Source organism: Lissotriton vulgaris, chromosome 10, assembly GCF_964263255.1.
Source record: "Lissotriton vulgaris chromosome 10, aLisVul1.2, whole genome shotgun sequence".
Classification (NCBI taxonomy): Eukaryota; Metazoa; Chordata; class Amphibia; order Caudata; family Salamandridae; genus Lissotriton; species Lissotriton vulgaris.
The window spans coordinates 671296198-671319243 of record NC_141698.1 but is presented as its reverse complement, the minus strand read 5'-3'; the positions used below and the strand labels follow the sequence as shown (position 1 = coordinate 671319243).

At 42.6% G+C, this 23046-nt stretch overlaps 1 protein-coding gene across 1 annotated transcript in view; it reads left to right on the top strand.

The window, feature by feature from the left end:
• The window catches only part of VIPR2 (vasoactive intestinal peptide receptor 2), a 1121328-nt gene that overhangs the window by 761053 nt on the left and 337229 nt on the right, over window positions 1–23046 (top strand). The gene's annotated exons all lie outside the window — the stretch shown is intronic.

Genomic DNA, 23046 nt, shown 5'->3' with positions numbered 1-23046 from the left:
CTACGCCTAAGCAGGGCCGGACTGGGAACCAAAACCGGCCCTGGCAAAGTGCTCAGCCGGCCCCCCCACACCCCTGGGGGGTTGGGGGTGCGACCGCGCTCTTTGCCAGGGCCGGTTTTCGTCTGATTTTGTTACAGGGCCGTTTTTGCAGCAACGCTGCAGAAACGGCCCAGTAACAAAAAAACGGCTGCCAGAGGCCCGAAACCGGCCCCCACCCTTGCGGCGCACCGGGGGATTGCCCGGTGCCCGCAACGGCCAGTCCGGGCCTGCGCCTAAGCAACAACAGCAGGAATGTACTGTATTAAAGCAATACGGTGCATTCCTGTCCTTTCCCCCTGTGCTGGTGCCGTTTCAGTAGCCTAGCATCAACGTAGGCAGACAGGATTGTTTCTGTGCGGGAAGGACACCTTCTTACATAAAAATAATCCTAAGAGTCACTTTCCTCTTTTCATGTCTGCTGCAGAATGCAGCTCACATGGACTGCAGCACATATGGAAAGAGAACAAAAACGAGGAAAAATAAAGACATTTGTCCTCATTTTGCCTCACCTCGGGAGGCGAAGGGATTTGGCACTTCCCCAGCTTTATATCACTTTTTAAATCTGGGTCAGGGTCAAATCCATGGTGTAGAATGGGAAAACCCACTGCAACACCCAGGCCTGGTTCTAGAGAGTGGGACAGGCCCACCCAAGGAATACCCTGGCTCACCCAATGCCATTCAGAATTGAAAAACAAGTGTTTTTCACCTTACAGTTTCATAGGAGTGCAGCCCCCTTATCAGTTATTTTCATTAATATCACCATTGACATGGGATACTTTCAGGCCTGGGGAGAGGTGTGAAGTCTGCAGAGTTCATTAGCTGCTATGATGCAAAAATGACCAACGTGGATAGCCTGAAAACTGAATAATGATTCTGGGCTTACTGCATCGTGGGGCAAATTATCAATGGGGTTTATCTCCGCTTTTTTGGCTTTAAAAGCCAAGAAAGCGGAGATAAAATTATCTCCCTATTACCTAGCTGTCGCTAACACCAGTTAGCGACAGCTAGTAGGAGATAGCGACCATCTTGGGCCCCACTTTGCATGTCAGTGATATTTATCACTAATGACATGCAAAGTGGGCGTGCCAAGATGTTAGCGACTGGAAAGCTAACACCTGCCCTGAGCAGTTCTTAGCCATGTTATCCAATGGGAGGTGGATAACATGGCTAAGAGCATTAGCTCGGTAATGCATGAATATCGCTGACTTTTCAGCGATATTCATGCATTGCGGCCGATTTTTATCGCATTTGCGAGCAACCTTGGTAATACCAAGGTTTATCTGCGATAAAAATCGCTGCAGCTCAGCGGTACATTTTTGTCTCTAACCAAGCAATAGCGATAATTATCGCTATTGCTTGGTAATATGCTCCCGTATTTTTAAACTTCAATGCTTTGCAGAGTAAAAAGCTGCCACAGTTTTTTTTTAAACATGAAAAGCTGTACAGTGGCTCTGTATGGCAGTATAAACATTTCTGCTGCTGCACATGACCAGGAGCATGCTGCAGTATTTAAGCTCTGCAGCCTAAAGATTTGACATGCAGCATCCCTCCTCTTCCCCAAAGCCAAAAACACATCAAAGAAATCGAAGTATGTAGCTCTTTGGGTGCTGGTCATTGTGTTAAAAATGTCAAATAATGCCAATACCTAAAATATCAGACTGATTAAATACATTGTTTTTTGGCCAGCACACATTCATCTTCATGGCCCACCCATACTTCTTTACGGCCCTCCCAAAGAAAACATTCGAGAGCCAGGCCTGGCAAGACCTATGGAACACCTCCTGGGCACAGAGTAAGGCAACGCAGCGATTTGCCCTGAGTCACCTTACGCGTACTTTATAAGGCCACTCAAAGCCACGCAGGATGGATTTGCGTGGTGTCATAAATCTTTATGAGAGCCCTGTGTCACCCATTTTACTTGGCACAAAAGTGACGCAGGGCTCTAAAAAGTAAGCCCCTAAGTCAATTTCTGCTGCTAACGACCCATTACCTGGCCAAATATTTAATTTTATGCAAAAATGTACCAGGTAACCAGTGTAAATAACGTTGGCAATTGCAATTTATACGAAGCATAACTGACACAATTGGAGTTTGCAAATAATCCTGTGATATCACAGCCCTATTTTTTACACCTCATTTAGGTTGCCATAGAAATGAGCCTCATGCCATGCGTACTGTAATCAAAGAGGAAGTGGGTGAAACAGCATTTTGAATAGGCCTCACATTCAGTGCCAGTCATGGGGCACTGGTATTTATTTGGTGCCTTTGAAAGTAAATATTTGCCTAGTTTGGAATGTTCATAACTGTATTTACAAATGTGAGCGACAAATAATGTGACATTGCTGACACATTTCCTGCCAGAGATATTTTAAGATGCTGAATTGATGTTGCGGAATATAATATTTCCAACCTATAACGAAGAAAGAGGATAATAATGCTAGAACGATGTATGGTGATAAGCTGCACGCCTTCTATTTGTTAGACACATTTAGAGTTTTTTGTAAGGTTTGTGAAATAATATTGCATTTTTCAATGTGTGCTAATAAGGCACAGAGGATATGCAGTTGGTGGCGCCTTCCAGTGCACATCATTATTACGCTTCGTGGATCCAGAGAATGAGGGAAATGGAATCTGCTTTGTAAATGTTTGTTTACTTACCACGATCCGTGAAAGGCACTCAGCAGCCATGTATGATGGAACGTTTCCAAGAGGCACTTCACGTACATTTTAAAATGAACAGACAGCGAGGAACAGACTACTGTGCCGAAGCGTCTACATTAATAAGTTTCCAACTTTCAGCCGCAATTACATCACAACTTAAAAATCCATGGCTGTGAGAATTATTCCAATGTAATCTATGGGCATGCTGTGACCATGGGAATGCACAGCAATTCATGCTCTTACTCCAAAGTCAAGCCACTGGGCACAACTTCACCACAACAAACCTGAACACTGACATTCCACAATTGGCAGCTTAGGTTCATCCAGAGGGTTGCCTTACAGAAAAATATTGAGAGAGCGCAAACTGAACGAATTGTAGTAGTACATCATACTTACATGTAGTACGCACTATCATGAAGAGAAATGCCATGAGTGCCAACATTATATTCATTTATATTCTGAATTGTGTGGTTAACTTAGAGATTTAGGTAGAAGTGGAACTAATGCAGAAATATATACATGAATAACTTTATTAGACGTGATTAATCCTGAACCCATGTCATGTAGCTGCTAAAATGAAAGATGGCAATGCGGTTAAACGTAGAACGTGGTAGGCCTCAGGGCCTGAGCAGAAAGGGTTTGGGAAAGGTATTTCGTTTTCATGATGTGGGTTGCACTAAATGATATTTAGTAGTTAAGCATGTAATAGGTTTATATTTTATAGATGTGTTTACCGAATCATAGAATAGAGTATTAACATGCTATTAATTGATAAAAAAGATTTGAATGGTATAATCATTATGAGAAATGCTGTAGGCCTGAAATGTTTTAGTCATTGCATTACACATATTGGTCTTTGCAGAGAAATGTTGCTATTTTGTCAGAAGTCTATGAAAATGGGGGTTTGACTGCAGATGTCTGTCTGCAAGACAGAGGGGGATCCAATTATAAAATGAAATGAATAAAGTCTTGTTCAGAAGACGGTTCAGACATGTAGGAGGGTTCCGGAATGTTTTAGGGGGTATCAGCGGGCCGGAGAAGAGTCTGCGAAGCAAGGTCAACTCTAACGCACGAGGCCTCATCATGGAAAAAGCCAGAAGATACACCACGTGAGGGGCGTCTCACAAGGGGCGTCTCCAATGTTGTTGTGTTTTGTATTAGGGACAGCACCCCTGGGTGGAGGTAGAGCAGATGCCTGAGGACCCTTTAGAGAGCGGATGGGTAGGCAGAGAGGGGTCATGACTGGCGATTATAGGTTTCCATCTAGAGACTAAGAGTGGGTGATCTTTCTAGGAAGTCATTCACCGCTGACACCTTTTGATAGGTTGAGACCTTGTTAAGTAGGGATACCATCTAGAGCAGGGTAGGGACAGCCTAACCTGTATTTTTACTCCAGAATTAAATGACGGAGAGAATTCAATATGTGTCTATGCTAATGGCCTTATTATTCTTAGAACTTGTACTTGTAGTTTTCTTTGCTCGTCTGAGGGTTTTCAGAGAGCACATGTATGTAATTGGGCCGGTGTATCTAGTGAATCTCATTTTGAGATGCCTGTACTTACAGCTCACTTTAACCTTATAATAAACCTTTGAAAGTTAGAAGTTGTTTGTGGTTCTTCCGAGCGGAGTTCTTTCTGGGGTGTAACTAACTGGGTAAGAGGTGCACTTTCTTTCCTCAATGACAGGCAACAAAGGTTCAGTTGATCAGAATGGGGTTTTAGATCAATAGTGATTAGGTATCGATCAAAATCTCAAGTGGAGCAATATTGTGTCAAAAATATAGAGGACAAAAATATCGAGAAGGTAATTGCAATGAGGTAAGTGTAAATTTACTATTCTAAACTCCACATCTCCCTACCATGAAATATCGATGTACCAAAATGCCGGAAAAAAGAATATTGTGAAGGTAAGTATGTTACTTAGTATAGTTTACCGTTAACTGTAAAACAACATACCTTGAAGATATATATACGTCATCAAGGTACATATGTGTTGAGCTATGTATAGTAAACCTATACTCACTCCTATATACTTACCTTTACAATTTTCGATATTTTGGTCACAATATTTTGACATGCCAGTATTTCTGTCTTGATGCTCTGGTAGTTTACCATGGGAGAATGGACATTCACCTATTGTATGAGAGGATAATATTGACATCGCCAAGAAATGCCTTGGCTAATATACTCTGGAACCCAATACGTGCTGGCTCCAATGAACTTGAATGCTAACTGAAACCGGTGCCAGTGCTGGCACTTTAACGGGCCACTTATCGTGTTCTGCGTATAGGGAGCAGCAATGCCAAACTATTTCATGTGTGTTCCCTAATCAGAGAGATGAACACTCAGGGGTCTCTCTACTCTCTATGGAAGTTCAGTACTGGAACAGTGGAACCTTTCAGGCTGGAGTCTTTAGTTTTGCTCAAGGATCTGTCTTAAAAACTCTCACTAGAATGTGGATGTGCATTAGGGAGATGGGTCCAATTCTTTCCTGTTTCCTTTATTGAAATCCCAAAACAAATGCAGAAGTTTAGAGAAAGATAAAAGGAAACAAAAGCTTCTCAGAGTGACAGCAAGACATTTAGCTGAGAATAACCAGTAATGCAAGTCCTTTATTATAGTCTGTAGTTTGAAGGCCTCTGCAGAAGAAGAGGTTCACTCTGAGGGACAGCTAATAGGACAGAAAGCCAGATGCTAAGGTCCTGTTAATGTCTATCTGCCTGATGCTATATTGAAAATATGTAATGTGAAATTCTTTATGTGTGCCTGATATGCCTGTGGTGAGTAGGACTTTATTGATATTTTCAAAGCCTTTTTACGTCACCTCTCTTATGATTTACGACCTTTTCAAAGATTGTGGTTTCTTGTGTAATTTTTATATCTGCTAACATCCACACCAACCTACTTTCTGAAACTGCATTTTGATTGCTATGAGATATTTTTATTATATAATTAATGCAAAACCTTTGGGGCAGTAAATTTGGAGTTTGTCTATTATTCCTTAAACAGGCTAAAATTGTCTTGCTTTGCGGCCAACATTCATTATGGTGCCACAGTATAGAATGGTGGAAAGATAGAATTAATCTCGTCCACTGGTGACCTTTTGAGGTCGCATTCTAGTCCATTCTTTATCAACTACTGTCCCACCCTAGACAGAGAGCAGCCGTATGTAAATCAGCCTTGGTCATGCTCCAGCAGGAATAATCTAGACCAACATGGCAAATGAAGGGACTGTATTTTCTAGAGCCTGCTGTGTTTATTGGCTAAGCTTGCTTTTGGCCACACAGAAGACAACAATTTTCACTGGCCACATTCTATAACATCCTCCCCAGCACAGAAGCATGTAATAGACCACGCCACAAACTTCATAAACAACGCCTAGCTGCACACATCAGATTACGTAATACTTATAAGGTTTCTGCCAAGGGCAACTAGAGCCTTCATGCACATAAACCCAGGACACAACATCTCACCCTTTGTTAAATAAAATGTACAAACAAATATATATACATATACGCATTACAACTCCTAAATGAGTCGTCGAGGTGCTTGCACCAGCCTTCCAGATCTAGTTCTACAAGATGGAGGTGGGACGCCTTCACCTGGCATCTCTGGAGAAAAGTCGGAGACTTGACTTGAGCACTCCGCTGGACTTGCCTAACTCGTAAGGTCTGGAGCAGACAAACATCGAGGCAAAGATTTAAAGTGTGACGAGTTTTTGGTTATGGATTTTCCACGTCGTTGGGCAGTTTCCATGTGTCCTTTGCTCACCACAACTTTTAGTGGTATAACACCAAATGGAGTATCCATCCTGCATGTCTGCTTTTGCCTAATCAGAACTTAATCTCCTTACTCGACAACCATGTCTTGAGCATGTCGGCACTTGCCAGTGACTTTATTTTCAATTTGCGAGAGGTGTCAGTGACACAAATCATTCAGGGTCTATTAACCAGCTGGTGGTCCATTGAGGTATCTCCGCTCCAAGAGCTCTCCCAAACAGCAAGGTAGCTGAACTTTACTTTCATGGAATGAAGAGTGAAATGGTAGGTAGGAAGGGCTGGGTGCAGAGCAAATTTGAGGTTGATGATTTCCAGTGCAGCACGTTGAGCCACCTTTTTCAAAGTACTCATAAATCATTAACCAACGCCATTTGCCTGTGGCCAGGGTGGAGTAATTTTCTTATGTTTGATGTTCAAACGATTAGGTAAGTATTCCCACTCTGCTATTGAAGGGTGGACCATTGTTAGATTTGAGATTGGAGGGAACACCCCATTTTGTGAAAATGTCATCCAGCCTTTCGATGAGTTTGTCATGTGTAGTTGATGATAAGTCTTCCACTAGAGGAAAACGTGAGTATGCATCAACAATTAACATGAGATAATGTCCGGTGTTGAGAGGTCTGAAGAAATCAACAGCAATCCTCTGCTGGTATTCAACATCATCGGCAAGAGGTCGAATGTGCATCCTTCATGATTGTGTTGTAATGAGTTTCTTGAGCTTAAGCATGTCTTTGTCAGTATTAGTAGCTCTCAGAATTTGTACGATAGAAAGAGCTGAAGGCATACTTCACTTCACTATGAAATTGATGTAGGCCTCAGCCACTTTGGATGTTACGCTATAATGTTGTGGCGGGACTCGTAAAAAGTAGTAGATTTTGATCTTTTTCCGGTTTGGCCACAATAGTGTAGTCATACTCCAGCGGTCGCAACCCCCACCTCTCGATGTGAGGGGGCATCTTGGCTTTCGGATTTCTGAAAATGGTGATCAATGCTTGATGATCTGTGACATGGTTTAAATGCTTTCTGTACATAAACAAATGGAAGTGTTCACATGCCCATACTACAGCTAAGCTTGCTTTCTCCGGTTGAGACTACGCATGTTCAGTCTGAGATAGACTCCAGCTAGAATAAGCCACAATGTTTCTGAGCTTCAGGTCGTCCATTATGTTAGGCAAGGATCATTTCCAACCCCAACTGGCTTGCATCCACCACAATTTCAGATGTAACTTTGGATCGAAGTAAGCCATTTCAGTTGCATTGTCAGTTGCGTGTTCTATTTTCTTAAAACTTCAGTCACATTCAGATGACCATTCAAACATAAAATCTTCCTTTGTTAGTTCTCTGAGAGGGGCACTCACAGTGGCAAATTCACGAATATACCTGGAGCAGTAGCTGGCCATGCCAAGAAGAATTGCAGCATGGTCACATCTTCTGGAAGGGAAATAGAAGATAATTCTTGTACCTTTTTGTGGTCAGAGTCATCCACTTTTCAGAGAAAATATGCCTAAAGAATTTAAGTCTGTACACATTTCTCTGCATTTAGTGTGAGACCTGCATCAGTAAGCAGAAAGCATACATGTGTGAGTGCTTTATCATGTTCCCTTCGTGTAACTCCAAGCACTATTATACCATCCCTGAAGTTAAAAGCTTGTAAAAATGGCTGAATTACTCGACTGATGATATCTTGAAATATTTCTGCAGCTGACGACACACCAAAACGTTTTATCTGAACAAACCAAAATGCATTAAGAAAGTAGTAATGTACCTACAATTTTTTTCCAGTTCAGGTTGATGGTAAACTTTGTTCAGATTAAGGTGGGAGAAGACTTTGGCGCCATTCAGTTGTGTGATCATGTCCGTAATGTGTGGATCTGGATGTGTTTCTCTTTCAATTGCTTTGTTGGCCAGTCGCATATCAACACAAATGTGCACTGAATCTCTAATTTACTTTTTTGGCACCACCACCCACAGGGTCAGACCAGTAGAGCCCTCGATGATGTCATGCTTTAACTGTGTTTCTAGTTCTTTCTCAACAGCTTCCTGTAAGTGTAAAGCAATTGCACTGTATCGCTGTACAATGGGATGACTATCATCATTAATGTGAAGCTGTACCATCATTGTCTTAAGCTTCCAATGTCCATGAAGCAATGTTGGGAACTGACTCACTATTTTAGCATAGGTTTTCAAGCTGTAGTTAATACAAATCAGTCCCATGTCAGCAGCTGTGTCAGAATTCAATAAGCATGTGCTCGACGAATTACCTGGGTACACATGAATCAACATTTGCACTGTTGTTTTCTTGTGCTACATGGTCACCACAAAGGAACCCTTACTCCGCAAGTTTCTAGAAGCTTCCCAAGTATACACGTTGGTTCTTGAGACATGATATCAGAGACAGTTCTTTGTACTTTTCTGCCAGCATAATGTTTATTGAGACACCACCATTTCTACTTGCCTAAGTCGTTAATGCTGTTTGGCCTTGTGGGAGTGTCTAAAATGCTTCTGGAACTTTATGGTGTCCATCTTCTTGTCTCTTTGGGATGCTCATATTTCTCATCCACTTAGCAAACCATTATGAAATGGTATTCTTTCCCACACCCTTTGTATACTTGTCCGATAGCAAGACATTTATTTTCATGTGGAAAGGAGAATCCACAGCAAAAACACAATTTATTTTTCTTTGGAGACTTTACTCATTGGGCCTCTGCCCTGTACAATTGAATACTTTTCATGCTCAATGCTGATTCATTTTGGGTTGTTCCAGTTTCCATATGAGCAGCTTGTTGATCAGCATGTTCCTGTGCTCTTGCAGCTATTAGCACTTTCTCTAAATTGAGTGTTTCTCTCAGCATGCGTCGTCGGAATAAGTTGAAGAGCCAACCATCAATAACGCCAAGATGCATAGTTTCCTCATCATTGAATTAATTCATTGAACTTGTGGTGCTTTTTAAGCTCATCCATTGTCTCACCAGGTTTCTGTCTTGCTTGGTTGAAAGTGTACCTTTTATAGTTGACATTCAGCATTGGATTGAACTTGGTGACCAACGTCTTCTTGATCTGACAGTATATTTCACAAGCCTGTGATATTTTTTTCCCACCTCTTTTACTCCATCCCCTGTAAGGTACATTGAGTATTTGATGATCTTTTTGTCATCTGTTTCTTCTATAACATCTATGAACTCATAAACGTTTCAATCCAGCCAGTCAATCTGGTGCCATTATGTTGCTTTTTCGCAGTATCGATTGGAAGTGGCTGTTTCAGGAACACAATTTCAACGTATCTGGCGCTCCTTTTGGCAGCCACTGAAAAATGGCACTATTCTGTAGGTCTTTTGGTGTGTGTTTGATGCCACAAGTCATTTTACACACATCGACAGCTCAACTGAGCTGCGTTGCCACACCCGATTTGGCGTTCTGAAGCACTTCCCTCACTCGTCCTGGTAAGTTTTTATTCCCAGTTGTCCCTGCCTTTAGCGCATTCTCATACCTGGTCAACACTGCTTTTAACATTTCTTTGCACCTGGTCGTCTTTGCCTTTAGTGTTTTCTTGCCCCTCGCTTTCGCTGCCTTTAGCTCTTTTTCACAGTTGTCACTGTCTTTAGCGTTTCTGCTTTGTATTGTGCTGGCTCTGTGTTATGCTGTGGCACAGTATCTCTTCTTTTGACCTTATCATTAGATTTGTGGCAGGCTCACTGACTATGCTTCTCTGTAGGGCCTTCACCTTCTTCGAGGGTCTCTCAAAAGCTGGAATTGAACTTTGACCTCACATACGCCAACTGTAGACCGCTTCTTGATGCACAAATGGCACGCACAAGCAGTTTGCTGGATGACGGCAAACTTTCAGGGAGAACAATTTTGCCATGTTGAGGAGCATGTAACCCCTATCTCGTAACCAGTTGTAACGTCCTCTCTAGCCCTGGAGCATGTAGCTGATCATGCCACACACAGAGCTCTGGTTTGCATGTCTTTATTCATAAGCATGTAACAGTTACCTGAACTTACTGCGTCACAAAGTTTAATAACCATACCCAGCCACGCCCATGAGATTATCTAATACTTGTAAAGAGTCTGCCGTGGTCAATCAGAGTCTTATTGCACATGAAGACAGGACAAGACCTATTTAATAATACATTCTACAATATTTGTGCAATTTACACTTAGGCAAGGTGAGGCAAGGAAGACAAAGCACAACATGGGTCTAGCAAACCTCACAATAAGTCAAAAAATCCCTGATACCCACAAACATCACTTTTAGATTGCTAATGTCCTAAAATCTAAATGCCCACCTAATATTTGGTCAATCCTTAAGCCTCTAATCAATAAACAAGGTAGGTAGACCAAAACACAATGGCCAAAAGACCTAATAAACTTTCAACCACCACTAAATCCAGTTTTATGGGGGGTCTCATTAGATAATTTATTGGTGCTAGTGCCCTCTCTTTATATTTGAATCGCCTACAGTAATTATCACAATCTGACAGAAGAACGCTCCTCGAGACATGTACAGGATGACCTTAATATATAATCCAAAAACATATACATCCAACAATTTTTGCAACCTGATAAAACTAGAACCTAAATATATAAATTTTGGTCCACATTCCAAACATTGTCTTCCAAGTCTTTCATGATCTGAAATTAAGAGGGTGATAATCTCTCCGGCTTGATAAGAGGGAGTAGTGGCAATCCACCTCCCCAACCAGGGTAGCCAGCTTGAGTCATTTGAAGGTGCTTGAAATGTTAACCTTAATTCAGCAACCAGGAGTACTCCTCTTTATTGTTGGCCCCAGGTAGCCCATATGGCAGGATGCAATGTAACTAAATGTTAGAGATGTACTTTTAAGTTTGACATGCCCTGGTGGAGAAAAACACCTACATTAGATCTTCACTACTGTGAGGTCTACCTGTCCGATAGGTTAACATTTGCTTTCCTTATACATTTAAGTACTAACTTTTGATTGTGAGCATTTTGTGTTTGGTGTCTGAGAAATTGCAATTAAATCCTTTTTAATGGTAGCGTCTGGTTTTAAGTTACAATTTTGAAAATTACACTTTTATAGAGTTGGAATTTTCCTGCCCTATTCGGTGTAACTGAGAGTTGGACTTTGTTAATTTCTCCTAGGCAGCCATGAAATATTAGTTGTGCCTTGTTGGGTCATCAATTGGCAGGATGGAGGGGTGGTGATGAGAACAGCTCCACTTACAACTGAATAGGCTGTGCTCTGTCTTCACACAAAGGACATGTCACCCGTGCATTGTTCATGTAGCCAGGGCAGGGGACTCAGGAAACTTAAAGAACTACAAAGGAAATTCTGTAGAAACTTCTCCTTCTTCAAAGGAGGCACCAAGGTTAAAAATGCGACCCTAAGACCCACTCTTTGGTTCACTTTCTGGACCTGTAGAAGGACTTTCAGAGGACTGCCTGCTTCTGTGACCTGCTCTGTACTCCACAAGGCTGCTTTTCTGCCATAGGTAGGACTGCTTTGCTGTCTGGAACTTTCCTTGACTCCACAGAATCCTGCCCTGCTTCTTATTTCAAGGGATTTATATAGCGCTGCTGGACCCAGGAGTATCAGAGCGCTTTACAACAGACGTAGACAACATAAGATAGAATAACAATATGTGCAGAATAAGCAGCGGGATATAGAATTGCAATACGTATTATTACAAGGGGGGGAATAAAAGGAAAGTAAATTACAAATAGGCGAAACAGTTCACAAGGGATATAGTGTTGCATTCCCACGTGGTGGGGGGGATACGAGAGGAGAAAAGAGTGGACATGCTCATTGACAGTATTGTTAGATACCCCAATATTTGTTGTGGAGAAGTACTTTGAGTTCTTTTTTGAAAAGGGAGTAAGAGGGGTTGAAGCGAAGGTCTTTGGGGAGAGAGTTCCAAATGGTAGGAGCATTACCAGAGAAAGCACGTGATTGGGTTTTTTGACATTTTAGTCTGGGTGGGATCAGGAGAAAGGAGTTGGTGCTTCTCAGGGACCTGGAGCAACCTGTTTTTTTAGTTTGGTTGCAAGGCAGGAGGGGGTGTTTTGGTGAAGAGCTGTGTGGGTGATACAGGCAGTTTAGTAAGTGGATCTTCCTTCAATTGGGAGCCAATTAAGATTTTTGAGGACGGGGGATATGTGGTCAAATCTTTTGCAGTCAGAGCTAAGTCGGGCAGCTAGATTGAGGACAGAATAAATCGGTGCAAGATGGGTTTTAGGGGTGCCGGCAAGAGTGGCATTACCGTAGTCAATCCTGGAGAGGACAAGCGATTGGACAATGATTTTGAAATCATCAGCTGGAATGAAAGGTTTGATTTTCTTGAGGTGGAGAAGGGTGAAAAGAGCACTTTTGGCAGCGTTTTTAATGTGGGGGATGAGATTGAGATTCTGGTCAATGCTGATGCCTAGGGATTTAACAGAGTTAGAGGTGGAGAGGGAGCAATTAAGAGCTTTGATATCATCGACCCAGATTTGGATGGGAAGGGTGTTTTTTTGGGGGGTGAAAAGAATGATTTCGTTTTTTTTGGGGTTCAGTTTGAGATGGTTGAGATGGAACCAGGCTTGTACTCTATTCAAGGTGTCATTGAGGTGAAGGATGGCATTGTGGGATATGATCTTGTAGTATAATTGGGTATCGTCGGCGTAGAGGTGGTAACTTATTTTAGCTTGCTTGAGAATGAGGGTGAGTGGTTCCATGAAAGGATTGAAGAGGGTTGGGATAGGATAGATCCTTGCGGGACACCTAGGGAGACAGGTTGAGGGTTAGAAACCCAGGAACCCAGAACCTGAACCCAGGACTACCAGAGTGGCTTCAAGAGCTAGTTTGCAGGCCTCCGTTTCAGAGGCATAGGGAAATAAATGGCTACCACCATCTGAAATCCGCACCTGGACCTCAGCCTAGCAAGTCTTAACCCCCAAGTGGTGCCCCTCCAGTCCTAGACCCTTGGTGGTGGTATCAAATATTGCCCAAAGTGAACCTGCCTTCTATCTGCCTAATATGCATCACCCAATTGCCAGACGTTGTTGCAATTCCCACTACATTCTTCTGCACAGCAGCAAATCCTGCTCAGCAGCCCCTCGGTGAAGGAGTATCCTGCCTCCTGTAAATCGCAACAGCTACAGCCTCCTGCGTCTTCCCACTCGAGATTTTCAGCTTCCAAAATAATTACTATGTCCGAACATGCAAATCTTTATCAAGGCTTCCCGGTGGCGTGATCCCTCCTCGGACACCCCCTCTGCCTTGCATTGCCTTGTCCAGCTCAACATAACCTTCTAAGAACATGTTTTTTCAAGAATGTCGTCTAAGTCCAAAGTTGAGCGCTGTTGGCCATATTTTTCAACTTTAGGCGGTAGTTTTTACTATAAACTTAAAACATGTAATAAAATGTACTCTATATTTCTAAATTGGTGTGGAATTGTTCTTGTGCTTTGTTTTTACTTTATTGCTTGCTGCATAAATACTATACACATTGTCTCTAATGTAAGCTCAACTGCTTTTGTGCCAAGCTGACTGAGGGATATGCACAGGGTAAATCAGTGGATTTTGTAGCTCAACCTGACAGGGACTGTGACTGTTGTTTGTACAGGGGTCACCCATCCCCCTTCAACCAGCAACCTAATTTCTCACATCCAAATACTATCTTGGCAGCCCTACATGAAATAAACATGGATTGAGTGCAGAAAATTTGATCTAGCTAAATATCACTATTATTTTGTTGGTCTCACATGTCACTGTTTCATCTGCCAACATTATCTCACACCACCTCTCTTCTTCGACCCATTTCTTTAAACTGCAACAAAAGAATGGTCAAGGATCTACAATGTAGCTGACCTTTCAATGTGAACTAACTAAATCAAAGACATGAATCAAAATGCACATAGGAAGGCAATACACTTAACTCCTCCCCATCCACACCAAGCAATGGTAAACCTTTATTTTTCCTATTCATCAAATGTTTCTCAGGCTTCTGTTATATCTCACAGAGATTGCTCTAAAGTGGTTTCCTTCTTAGTTCTATGAATCATTATTTTCTCTTTCCTGTAAAATGATATATCTTATACAAATAAAATAAACTTCAGCTTTATGGAGTCAATAAGTATATTTTCTTGGTCCTTTACTCTTTCTTTGATCTATGCCATTCCTTTTCCTCTGTTATTGCTTCCTCTGGGGTGATAGTACTGAAGGTACTAGCCACAGTATCCTGGGCAACTCTGCCACTAATTTCATCATGCTGGCTTACATGACATCTTCTCTTCTAAATGACTGACTGGCACATTCTTATGTCTACACTTTCCTCAGTATGACTTTCAGAAATATCCAGCAAGTACTTTTCTCCTGAACATCTAGGGGTTAAGTTAAGACAAGAGAGTGACAATACATGGTAAATCAGATGGAATTTCAATTAAAATCAATGTGAACATTTACTCATGGTACAACTAGTCGATGAGCGTTTGTCAATTTAGTAAATGAAGGAGTGATGGACAGCTGTGTTTTTAAACCATCTCTTGGTATGGTGGTGATGTTTTTGTTTACGAATGAAAATTAAATGATAGCACACCCGCATGCTGTATGTCTGTTAGGTTTAAAGTTTGGCTGTAGTTATAACCTGTTTAAAGTATATGAATATGCTTGGGGACTATTGAGAAAAACTATACCAAATGGTCTTTTCAAGCCCGAACTAGTACTAAGCTCTCAATCCATTCCTTCAGCCAGGGTCACATGAAACATTTATTTAAATTTTGAGCAAATGTCAAAAATAGACCCTATACAGATAAAAAGTAAGAATATTGATTGATTAATATATATGTAGCATTATATTTAATTTAAAATGTTAAAGAACTAAATATTATTATTATATAAAACTAGCAGCCCGTCCCGACATTGTCCGGGTTCGAATTGCTGCCGACCAGTAGTATATTGTTTTGTAGGATTTCGTTTTGATAGCATTTCTTATCTGTGACAGGCCTGTGAAACGCTCCAATTCACAGTGCACTGCTGATGCACTTAAGAGTGAGCGTTCAGTAGTGTGTGAACTCGAGTTTCCCTACTTTATTTTTCCTTGCAACATTATATAGCGCGAACTCGACAACATGGCATGAGCACAATTTACATTACAGAAGAACACATTCATTTGTGGTAGGCACGGGGAGACAAAGCGATTTACCTGGAATCACAGGATGTTGAGCTGATGCCGAGATTCGAAACGTAGCTCCCCAGCTCTAAAGTTCGCAATTCTAGAACTTGTGGCAGGAGGTATGTCTTAAAGTGTATGTCGGTGCTGGCCATCAATGAGAGAGACCTGTGCATTTTTCAAATCGGTGGTGAAAAAATATGAGTATATTGCTGGAGATGTGGGCCGCCATGTGACCAATGTACTTACCGGGGGAGGGTAAACACCCATTATTCCGGAACTTTCTTTCCGCATACCATCACTCCACATACTTTCATTACGAAAGTACCATGACTCCGCAATGCCATTATAACGCATGGCATTACATTTTATATGCTTTTACCACGCATACATTTACAACGAAATTTGTTGTAAATGCATGAATGGTAAAAGCATGTTTTTTTAAATGTTTGGATAAGTTAAGTTTGGGTATAGGGGTATATGTTTTGGGGGACTGAGGTATATGTTTTGGGGTGTTTGGGTATTTTAAGGGTTCAGATATAGTTTTGGGTTATAGGGTACAGGGGTTGCTTTAGGGTTTAAGGATAAGTATGGGTTTTGGGGTACAGGGGCATTTTTAGGGTTCAGGGCTAGGTTTGGGTTCTGGGGTACAGGGGTATTTTAAGGGTTCAGGGCTAGGTTTGGGTTTGGGGTACAGGGGTATTTTTAGGGTTCAGGGCTAGGTTTGGGTTTTGGGGTACAGGGGTCATTTAGGGTTCAGGGGTAGGTTTGGGTTTTGGGGTACAGGGGTATTTTTAGGGTTCAGGGCCAGGTTTGGGTTTTGGGGTACAGGGGTATTTTTAGGGTTTAGGGGTAGGTTTGGGTGTTGAGGTACATGGGTATTTATAGGGTTCAGGGCTAGGTTTGGGTTTTGGTGTTAAGGCGCATTTTTAGGGTTTAGGGATAGGTTTGGGTTTTGGGGTACAGGGTATATTTATAGGGTAAGATGGGTTAGTGTTTAAGGGTGTTGGGGTATTTTAAAGAGTAAGGGTGGGTTATGATTATGGGGTGCAGGGGTATTTAAAGGGAGCAGGGTGGACACCCGGAGCTGGAATGTACAGAACCTGGGAAGAAAAAACAATGAAATATTGGGCACAACGGTCGCTTTTTATTCCATAATCCCACGCCCCGCACACGGCCACCCCCCCAGCACACGCCCACAGCACACGATATGAGACATGGCATGAAGGGCGGAACATACCACACGCCCCCAGCGTTCGTCACGCCCCCAGCTGACGCCCGCGGCACAACGCAGACACTCCCACAAGGGACTACTTTGCTGGCACGGTTCTTTTACCTTTTAAATGTATATGGTGGACGTCTGCATAGCCTATGTCCTTCTGCTGCAACTGCCCTTTCCAACGCTATATTGGGTGTTGTGATTGGTGCTGTGGTTCTTGAGATTACCCGCCTCAAAGGTTTGGGCTCTCTCTTTATTATATTAGTATAGATGAATCATTTGGGCAAGTAATATTAAAAATTTATATATGTATGTTCTTATTAGCCAGTGGTGGTCACCACTCGGTAGTTATAGTTAGGTGCTATTCCGTAGGAAAAGAGTTTTAGTGTTGCTTATAACATTGGCCCTTTTGATGAATTACCATGAAACGTTCAAAAAACGTGCTACTTCTTAGTTAGTTTGTGCATGGAAAGTTTCAGGGTGATCCGTCAAGCAGGGGCCGAGAAATAAGGAGGGTCCTAAAACTACAATGCATTTTCCATAGATGTCTTTAGAAAGGGCTACAGCAAAAGCTGCTTAACGGAATCACATCAAATTCAGCAGTAAGCTGGAGCTTGTTATCAAGAATACCCATTTTGCGATTCAGTGTAAATCCATTTAGTAGTTTTTGAGAAATTAGGCTTCAAATAAATATAGATATCCGGACTATTGAGTCCGCAAGAGCCTATCACCTATATAGAAATGAATCTTTCTGATTTGCCAGGGAGATTTTTTTCCCTTGGAGTGAGAGCTCTGATTGGCTACCAGCAACATAAGAAAAATGTTTCTATCAGCCATTACAGGGCTCGGGACTCAGTCCCCTATCCTGCAGTAGTAAATTAAAACAAATATAAGAGGGAAGGGTAGGGATACACTTTCCTTCTAGGCCCCATAGTGGGCCAAAACCAAAAATAATTGGCAAAACAAAATTGTGGGCATGCTGAATTGTTCAATTATGGGCCCCAGGTAGTCCACCCTTGGAGTCTGTATTCAGTAAGGTTAGGGGGGCATGCGCTTCCCTTCCAGATCCATTATAGGTCCCAGGAAGTCCAGCCCCGGACCGAAATCATGAAAAAAAGGTAGGCGGCTGTAAGGGCTCGCTCTCGCAGCCTCTAAATGCCCCAATGATCCCATCCCATCGCCCGAGGCTGCTATACTTTTTAAAAGGGAGGGGGACTGAATGCTCCCTCTCCCTGAGCCTTTTACGCCCGGGGACCCCATACCATAAGGCTGCCTCACATTCTATGTGCCGGAGCTCATCCCCACGACACAGCAGTTTCCCTGCCCAGACAGACACAGGCAGGGAAACCTGTGTTTGCTCTGACTTGGTGGAAGCATTTTTTAATCTCCCGCCATGCTGGAGCCAACACAAAGTGTGCTTCCAGCCAGTGGAGGCTTTGAAAATGCTCCTTCCAGCTGGGAGATGACTTTTGATCCATTTCCCCGCCTGCATAAGTAGGTGCTCCCTGCGAGCGGTGGCAATGCCAACACCCGCTGCGTGCGGGGAGCTGGCTGGGAACACAAGGCCTTGGGGCTCCACACATGGCTCCCTTCGTCACCGGTGCACCCATCTTTAAGTGATGAAAGCTCTAGGGGATGGGGTCCCCATGGCCGATAATGGCTCAAAAAGGGGGCGCGCAGCCCCATTCCCTTTATTTTAAGTAAGAACCCTCGGGAATGGAGTCCAAAGGCCCTTATAAGACCCGGAGACAAAGGTCACATGGCCCCTTTCCCATTTAATGGAAAAGAAGCACTGGGGATGGGGTCACCATGGTCTAAATAGATACACAGTCCCCCTTACCTTTAAAAATCAAAAGACCCTGGTGTCCCTGGGGGTTAAAAGGCTTAAAGAGTCACGGATAGGGGGACCACGTGGCACTCTCCCCTTTAAAAAACCATAAGGCACTGTGTGCGGTTTGGCTCCTGCAGCGCACAACCGTAGGCCATGAACGGCGGGGGTTGGCTTTAAGTATGGTAATAAAATATTATTTAACATAAAAAAAACGTTTAAATTCACACAAAAAAATACAACACTTAAATTAACATTATAGTTATATGAATATGTCAATACTGCTTGCACTCAACACTTTGTTGATAGGTAAATTGTGAACCATATAACTTTTATAATACACTGAACCAGACTTGGCTCAAGGGCTAAACAAGTTCTATTCTATATGCTCACACATGTTCACACAGTAATTCTATGTTGCACAAGATTGCAGGCCCTTTATTACCAGCTATGCCTTTTAAAATTATTTGTGGGCTTATGGAGTAAGGTGAATAGCAGTATCGTGGATGATGTCCTCAGTGACCTCTAAATAAGATTGGTGAAGCACAGGTTTGGCAGGACAGCAGCCCTGCCTATCTATGGCATGGTTCCCACTCTCAAAAAGTGAAGTTCACTGCTTTTGTAGTGCATGGTAGAATTGCTATAAGCTCAATAAATTCCTAATTCCCCAAAATATTAAGTTATGTCAAACAGAAACTGTTTCCTCTAATGTTGAGTAACAGTTAACAGTCAAAAGATGGGTGCTCATTAGGATAACGGAGGGTCCGCCATCGAATGGCCATATACCCTCTGCCATATTACGATGGTTGGGGAATCGATGCAGCAGTCGTGAAGACCGTCTGCCACCATTTCCACAAGATGGTCCTTTCCAACAGCCTTGCGGAACTAAACTATAGGCTAAAATTTCGGCGTTGCCTTGCAGGCACAGCCGTAGGGATTACGACAGAATGCAGAACAATGTCATACATTCACCCCAGTACAGAGATCTGGGCCTAAATCCATCGTTTTTTTGCACTTCACACCACCCCAGTGCAGACAAAATGGTTAAAAGTCTGTTATGTCCCTAAGGCTTCGGATTAGGAGGCCAACCAACTACCACTTGGAGTCACTCTGGGTTCTGGGTTCTGGGTACAGGAGATGCAGGTCCAGTCCTTCTGACCCAGGTAAGAGAGCAGCCTGGATGAGAAGACAGCAGGCAACAGGTCAGCATAGCAAAGCAAGTGTCCAGCAGAGTTCAGTCCAACAGAGTGGCAGTCCTTCAGCATCACAGCAGTCGTTCTTCCTGCAGGATATCTGTAGGTCCAGAAGTGTACTGAAGTGGTGATATCTCTGAGGTCCTTCTTTTATACACAATTGTGTCTTTGAAGTGGGGAAAAGCTTGTAGAGGCATGCCTTTGAAGTGCACAGCCCTTTGTGTGGGGACAGGACACAGCTTATTCAGATGTAAGAGAGACTGGCCCCAGCTTTCCACTCCCATCCTGCCAGTAATGGCCCACTCATTCACACCTAAACTCCCATTGTGTGTGGCTGTCTAGAAGGAATATACACTAAGCTCAGCTGCCAACCACTACTCAGTCAGGTGACCAAAGACAGACTGCAGGCACCAAATGGTTAAGGCAATAAAATGGCAACTTTTTAAAAGTAGCATTTTCAGAATTTTAATTTAAAATCCGGCAACACCGTAAATTAGAATTTTAAATTAGGATGCAAGAGACACCAAACCTGAGCCAGTTACATCTTTCCATTTGGAAATTATATGTATAAAATATAACTAGCAGCCCGTCCCGACGTTGTCCGGGTATGAATTGCTGCCGGCCAGTAGTATATTGTTTTGTAGGATTTCGTTTTGATAGCATTTCTTATCTGTGACAGGCCTGTGAAACGCTCCAATTCACAGTGCACTGCTGATGCACTTAAGAGTGTGCGTTCAGTAGTGTGTGAACTCGAGTTTCCCTACTTTATTTTTCCTTGCAATATTATATAGCGCGAACTCGACAACATGGTATGAGCACAATTTACATTACAGAAGAACACATTCATTTGTGGTAGGCACGGGGAGACAAAGCGATTTGCCTGGAATCACAGGATGTTGAGCTGATGCTGAGATTCGAAACGTAGCTCCCCAGCTCTAAAGTTCGCAATTCTAGAACTTGTGGCGGGAGGTGTGTCTTAAAGTGTATGTCGGTGCTGGCCATCAATGAGAGAGACATGTGCATTTTTCAAATCGGTGGTGAAAAAATATGAGTATGTTGCTGGAGATGTGGGCCGCCATGCCACCAATGTACTTACCGGGGGAGGGTAAACACCCATTATTCCGCAACTTTCTTTCTGCATACCATCACTCCACATACTTTCGTTACGAAAGTACCATGACTCCGCAATGCCATTATAACGCATGGCATTACATTTTATATGCTTTTACCACGCATACATTTACAATGAAATTCGTTGTAAATGCATGAATGGTAAAAGCATGTTTTTTTTTAATGTTTGGATAAGGTAAGTTTGGGTATAGGGGTTAATGTTTTGGGGTACTGAGGTATATGTTTTGGGGTTTTTGGGTATTTTAAGGGTTCAGATATAGTTTTGGGTTATAGGGTACAGGGGTCGCTTTAGGGTTTAAGGATAGGTATGGGTTTTGGGGTACAGGGGCATTTTTAGGGTTCAGGGCTAGGTTTGGGTTCTGGGGTACAGGGGTATTTTAAGGGTTCAGGGCTAGGTTTGGGTTTGGGGTACAGGGGTATTTTTAGGGTTCAGGGCTAGGTTTGGGTTTTGGGGTACAGGGGTAATTTAGGGTTCAGGGGTAGGTTTGGGTTTTGGGGTACAGGGGTATTTTTAGGGTTCAGGGCTAGGTTTGGGTTTTGGGGTACAGGGGTATTTTTAGGTTTTAGGGGTAGGTTTGGGTTTTGAGGTACATTGGTATTTATAGGGTTCAGGGCTAGGTTTGGTTTTGGTGTACAGGTGTATTTTTAGGGTTTAGGGATAGGTTTGGGTTTTGGGGTACAGGGTATATTTATAGGGTAAGATGGGTTAGTGTTTAAGGGTGTTGGGGTATTTTAAGGAGTTAGGGTGGGTTATGATTATGGGGTGCAGGGGTATTTAAAGGGAGCAGGGTGGACACCCGGAGCTGGAATGTACAGAACATGGAAAGAAAAAACAATGAAATATTGGGCACAAGCTCGCTTTTTTTTTCCATAATCCTGCGCCCCGCACACGGCCATCCCCATCACTCGCCCACAGCACACGATATGAGACATGGCATGAAGGGCGGAACATACCACACGCCCCCAGCGTTCGTCACGCCCCCAGCACACGCCCACGGCACAACGCAGACACTCCCACAAGGGACTACTTTGCTGGCACGATTATTTTACCTTTTAAATGTATATGGTGGGCGTCTGCATAGCCTATGTCCTTCCGCTGCAACTGCCCTTTCCAACACTATATTGGGGGTTGTGAATGGTGCTGTGGTTCTTGAGATTACCCGCCTCAAAGGTTTGGGCTCTCTCTTTATTATATTAGTGTAGATATGGTACTCCCAATGTTAACCTATGGCAGATATAGGCCTTGCAGTAGTGAAAAACGAATTTAAGTATTTTCTCCCACCAAGACATGTCAAACTAAAAAGTACATGTCCTACTTTTTAAATACATAATACCCTACCCTCAGGGCTGCCAGTGCCTACCCTACGGGTGCCTTATATGTATTAAAAGAGAAGGTTTGGACCAGGCAAAAGGTTGATGCACTTTGCTAGGAGGGTATAAGTAAAAAAATATGTTAATTGGTGATAAGCCAATATTACCTTTTTTAGAGAAGAGAGCACAAGCACTTTAGCACTGGTTAGCAGTGATAAAGTGTGCAGAGTCCCAATACCAGCCAAAAACAAATTCAGAAAAGGTGAAGGAGGAACAAAAAAAGTTGGGGGAAGACCACCCGAAGGCTGACAAGTCTAACAGTCCCCTTGTTGTTTGTGCTGTACTTTGTGGACACACGAAAATACCATGGACCTTCAAAATGGACGCACACTCTCTGCACAGCAATGTCGATTGCTTGTGTTCTTCCATGAGGACACCTCAGCCCAAGCTGCTCCGAATTTCTATAACAAACTTCTTCAAAACAACCCATTCCTGACTTAATTCTATCAAACAATAATATTAAAGTAAACATTTGAATTACTACCTATAATTTATACAATTGATCACTAGGTACTTATCTGAGATGGAACCAGCATATAAAAAAGTATGAACGTGGTTGCGCAAGCATATATATATGAGGGCTGAAAGAACATTCTGATCTTGTTCTATTGGTTATTGGGTTATATGTGTTCTGTAAAGAGGCTGCATAAGTAGCAAATACAAAATATTATGCATAATGCTAGCCTACGGTCCTGAA